This window comes from Macaca thibetana, chromosome 3 (genome assembly GCF_024542745.1).
Source record: "Macaca thibetana thibetana isolate TM-01 chromosome 3, ASM2454274v1, whole genome shotgun sequence".
NCBI lineage: Eukaryota > Metazoa > Chordata > Mammalia > Primates > Cercopithecidae > Macaca > Macaca thibetana.
In genome coordinates this window covers 128,859,467-128,864,504 of record NC_065580.1, presented here as the reverse complement: position 1 = coordinate 128,864,504, position 5,038 = coordinate 128,859,467, and the positions used below count along the sequence as shown (strand labels likewise).

Sequence of the window (5,038 nt, the reverse complement as noted above, 5' to 3'; positions counted from 1 at the left end):
TGGGATTACAGGCTTGAGCCACTGCACTTGGCCTCTCTCCCTGTATCTTCATGTGCCTGCAAACGCAAGAGGGAGTTCCTGGCCTCTTGGTTAGGGTCAGGGTCCCAGAAACGCAGGGTCAAGGCTATGATTCCATTCCTAGGATGTGCATTCTTGCAAGAGGCTGAATCCAACAGGCATGGAAGAGGCTCCGCTGTGGCCTGCTTGAATTCCTGCTGTGGATAGCAAGAGGAGGTGCTTCTTGAAGAAACGGGGGGATCCCACCAGTCTCAGGGGTTCTGTCCTGGCCTGCAGCCCTGGATCATCCAGTCTGTGCTGGGGTGAGGAACCAACCTTGCCCTTCTTGGCTGGGGCTGAGGGTGAGGGTCCCGCTTCCCCAAAGGCCTAGCCTGGGGTTTCAGCCGCAGGCCTCACTGGGCAGCACCAGGCCCATCCCTCCCCTCCAGGCCTGGCACTCGCCCACAGCAAAGATGGCACAGATCATCTCAGGTACCTGATGCCACCCATCTGCCAGGCTCCACCCGCACTGCTGTTAGCCCTGCAGATGGTGACCAAGCGGTGGAGCGGAAAATGTGACCTGGTGGACGGGGTGTCCTGCACAGCATTCGGGCTGCTGTTGTGTGGCTGCTTGCTGGCACTGCAAAGCAGGATGCTGTACCCCCAGGAGAGCCCGTCGTGGGAGTCCGAGGAGCTGGGTGGCCTCTGGAGCTTCTGCACAGATTTCGAAGCTGACACCAGGGCTTTAAGGAGCAATGGTACCTGTGGCCACTGCAGGAGGTGAGGACTCGGGTCAGGGCCAGGAGGCGCCTGGAATCCAGCTGGTGGGAGAGGGGAGCGCTGGCCCCCTGCCGGCTCCTTCCCTTGGGTGCCCGGAGCTGGGGGCCCAAAGGAGTTAAAGATCAATGGGCTTGGGGGCACAGGACTGGGGGAAGGGCAACCCAGGGAAACCGGGAGGGCCGAGGCAGAGGAGGTGGGAAGAGGAAGAAGCACTCCTGCCAAGCCACCTCCTGAGGTGAAGGGTGAGCCGGGCAGTGTCCTTTTTAATGTTTAGTTTTAATTTTTAAAAATTTCTTGAGACTGGGTTTGGTCCTGTCACCCAGGCTAGAGCTGAGCGGCACAATCCTAACTTCTGAGCTCAAGTGATTCTCCCACCCCGGCCTTGCAAGTTAGCTGGGGCCACCACGCCTGGCTAATTAGAAAATAATACTTGGACAGGTTAGGTAGCTAACTCCTGTAATCTCAGCACTTTGGGAGGCACAGGCAGGCGAATCACCTGAGGGCTGGAGTTTGAGACCAGTCTGGCCAACATGGTGAAACACTGCCTCTCCTAAAAATATAAAAATTAGCTGTGTGTGGGTGGTTCATGCTTGTAATCCCAGCTACTTGGGAGGCTGAGGCAGGAGAATTGGTTGAACCCAGGAGGCGGATGTTGCAATGAGCCAAGATCATGCCACTGCACTCCAACCTGGGTGAAAGAGTGAGACTCCATTTCAAAAAAAAAAAACAACACACCAAAAACCTGTTTTGTTTTTTTTTTTTTAAAGATATAGGGTCTTACTACGTTGGCCAGGCTAGTCTTGAACTCCTGGCCTCAAGCCATCCTCCCACGATGACCTCCCAAAGTGCTAATTACAGGCGTGAGCCACTCAGACACTCACCTGGCCAGAGCGGCGTGTGCTGCACTGAGCCGGGTCCGGGGATCAGGAGGAGGGGAGAGTTTAGTCGTTCTGAGGTCAGCTTTGCCGAGACAGGAAGGTCCTTTGGTTTTCAAGGTTCAGATAGAGGACAGGACATGACATCAGGCCAAGGACACCACCCCTGTTCCGCTTCTGACTTGGCTGCGGTCAGCAGAGAAATGGGACCAGGTGAGGTCTGGGCTCCATTTGTCTCTTCTACATCCTCTTTTTCTGACTTTGCGGCATTCAGTACAGGAAGAAGAGGAGAGAGCTGAATGCTAGTGTGTGACCCACTCACAGTGTCCTAAGCAAAGCTCCCCCATCCCCCCAGTCAGCCTTCCTCCGTGTGACAGGCAGTGGGTCAACTGTCTCAGGGATAATGGGTTCCATCCACTCCTGAGGAGGAACTCCTGGCCCCACTGACCCAGGTGCACAAACTGCCCTGGCAGTTGACCTGTCGTCAGCAAGTTGTCTGTACGTTCTGCCAAGAGTTCCTACGGTATGTCAGGACTTGCGCTAGGCCTGGGAGGCCCAGCTGTGCAACACACTTGCCCCAGATTTTTTGGGGACCTCGGAGCTGAGCCCTGCCCCTCTCTCCACAGTCAGGCCCCACCCTGGATGTGCCAGTTCCCTCCAGCTTCGATGACATTGGCTAGGACTGGCGCCTGCAACATTTTGTTAGCTGGGTGTTGTACGAATGGGAGGTGATCCTGCCAGAGTAATGGATTGAGGACCTGCGCACAAGAGTGGTGCTGAGTATTGGCAGTGCCCACTTCTATGCCATCGTGGTCAGTGCAGCCAGGAGAAGGCAGGGTGGTTGGGTGGGCATGGCTACCATCCAGCATGGGACCCCAGCAGCCACCCACAGCCTGTCTTCTGGGGTGGGATGGTGGGGATCCCTGCCCTGCCCTGGGGGCTGTGCCCTGTGTAGGGGGATAGGTAGCCTGATCTACTCCTTTGGGATACCATTCTTCCCCTCTGCCTGGCAGGCCCCTGAGCCCCATGCAGCAGGTTATGTGAGGGTGTGCCTGATAGCAGGGCCCCTCCTCATGCCCTGACTTGCCAACCCTTCCCTGTATCTCCTGTGTCTGCAGTGGGTGAATGGTGTCAACATGCTAGAGCATGAGGGGCTGACATCAGCATCTTGGTCCAGGTGGGACCCCTGCCCTCCTGCCTCTGCATCACTAATCACCATCAATAATATGCTCACCCCCAAGAAGGGGGGTCCCTGCCACTGGAGACCATCTGCTACATAACCAACACCTCCATGTGGGTACCATCCTGTCTCTACAGCTCGCACCCACCTTCCCCTCCAACCTCACTGCAGCCAGGAGGAAGAGGAAGGGCTTGGCCTGGAGAGGTTGCCATGAGGGATACCAAGAATGGACCTCTACAGGCCGATGGGAGGCCGGAGCTGGGCCTGTAGAGGCCAACTTCAGGACGATGTGGGGGCCTACAGAGGCCACTGGGAGGCCCAAGCTGGGCCTAGAGGAGCCGCCTGGGGGATGTTTGGGGGCCTGGAGACTCCATCGGAGGGCAGGAACTGAGCCTCCTGGAGAGGCCACCGTGAGGCCTGAGCTGGGCCTGGAGAGCTTGGCTTGAGGAAGTTTTGGGCCTACAAATGCCACCAGGAGTTGGGCGGGAACTGAGTCCAAAGAGGTTGCTGTGAGGCAGGAGTTGGGCCTGTACAGGCAGCTGAGAGGAAGAGCTGGGCCTGGAGAGGACGCCGGGAAGCTGCAGCCGGGTCTGGAGATTCCAACTTGAGGAGCTCCTCGGCCTGAGGAGGACGCCAAAAGGGGACAAACTGGGCCCAGAAAGGCCATTGTGAGGAGTGAACTGGGTCTGAGGAGGCCATCAGGAAGCAGGAGAGGGGCCTGTCAAAGCTGCTGGAAGGCTGGAGCTTTAGACTGGGGAGGCTGCAGTGAGGCTGCGGCCTGGGTGTGGGAAAGTTTGCTGTGAGGCAGAGGCTGGGCCTGTATACGGGCTGTCAGGAGGCAGGAGACTGGGCCCGGAGAGGCCGACTGGAGGTCAAGTTCTGGGCCTGAAGCGGGAGCCAAAAGTCAACAACGGGGGATGGAAAAGCCACTGAGAGGCAGGAGGAGGGCTGGGCCTAAAGAGGCCATCTGGAGGCAGGAGGAGCTGGGTCTGGAGAGGCTGATGGGAGGACGTTGTGCACCTGGAGAGACGGCCAAGAGGAGAGAGCTGGGCCTGGGGAGACCGAGTTGAGGATGACTTGGGCCTGAAGAGGCTGCTGGGAGGCAGGAACTGGCCCTGGAGAGGCTGACTTTAGGGCAACGTGGGCCTGCAGAGGCCACTGGGAGGAAGACCCGGGCCCGGAGAGGCCGATTGGAGGACGTACAGGGCCAGGAGAGGATACAAACTAGGAAACACTAGGCCTGGAAAGGACACCATCGAGGCATGATCTTGGCCTACGGAGGCCACTTGGAGGCAGTAGCTGGGCCTTCAGACGCCACAGAAGGGCAGGAGCGTGGCCCTATAGGGCCACTGTGAGGTAAGAGGCAGACCCGGAGAGGGCCCACTGCGAGGTAGAGGCTGGACCTGGAGAGGCTGCCCACAGGCAGGGGCTTGGCCTGGAGAGGCCAAGAGAGGCATGAGCTAGGCCCCAACAGACTGGCATGAGGGAGGACATAGGCCTAGAGAGGCCAGTGTGAGGCAGGAGCTCACACATCTGGGCAGGCTGCAAGAGGCATCAATTTGGCCAAAACAGGCCATGGTGCAGGAGGAGCTGGGCTTGTCAAGGATGCCAGGAGGCAGGCAGGCAGGAACCTGGCCCCAGGAAGCCGCCGTGAGGCGAGAGCTGGGACTGGAGAGGCCCCTGGGAGGCAAGCGTGGGGCCTGCAGAAGCTGTTCTCCAGGCAGAGCTGGGTCTGTGCAGGCCACTGTGAGGCAGAAGGTGGGCCTACAGAGCTCTGGCTGGAGAAAGGTTTGGGTCTACAAAGGCTGGCGGGAGCTCGGCAGGAGCTGAGGCCACAGAAGTTTCTTGTTGCGATGCAGGCATCGGGCCTGTCGTCACAGGCAGGAGGAAGGGGAAGGGCTGGGCCTGGAGAGGCTGCCACGAGGGAGACAGAGGCTGGGCCTCTACAGGCAGCCGGGAGGCAGGAGCTGGCCCTGGAGGGGCCCACTTGAGGCCCTGGGTTGTACCTGGAGAGGCCGCCGGGAGGCCGGAGCTGGGCCTTGAGAGGCCGACTTCAGAACAATGTGGAGGCATGCAGTGGCCGCCAGCAGGCCCAAGCTGGGCCTAGAGGAGTCGCCTGGTGGAAGTTTAGGGACCTGGAGACTCTGTCGGAGAGCAGGAGCTGAACCACCTGGAGAGGCCACTGTGAGGCCTGAGCTGGTCCTGG

The 5,038-nt window shown here is 59.2% G+C and overlaps 1 pseudogene; it reads left to right on the top strand.

The window, feature by feature from the left end:
• Positions 1-496: 496 nt before the first annotated feature.
• Positions 497-2,877, top strand: LOC126950913 (beta-glucuronidase-like; annotated as a pseudogene).
• Positions 2,878-5,038: the final 2,161 nt, after the last annotated feature.